Below are 279 nucleotides of genomic sequence, written 5' to 3' on the forward strand. Positions count from 1 at the left end.
ACTTCCTAGTTTTCTGGTGATCAATATACCTCTGTTTTGTGTACATCATTATGGATACAGGTAACTTATGATTTACCCTAAATGTAACAAATGAGCTCTAAATTGTTTTGTTATAAAATATTTCATAAGCTGAGACAAAAATATGCATAATAGGTAGTAGAGTACATTGGTTTAGTAGTTGAATAAAATGGATGCTGGAATCAGACAAAGTAGAATTAAAGCTAGAATAAGATAAAATAGGTTAAAATTTCAGGTTCAGTAACTAAAAAGAATGTAGCT

Source organism: Sapajus apella, unplaced genomic scaffold (genome assembly GCF_009761245.1).
Source record: "Sapajus apella isolate SASKATOON/1434 unplaced genomic scaffold, GSC_monkey_1.0 scaffold108, whole genome shotgun sequence".
Classification (NCBI taxonomy): domain Eukaryota; kingdom Metazoa; phylum Chordata; class Mammalia; order Primates; family Cebidae; genus Sapajus; species Sapajus apella.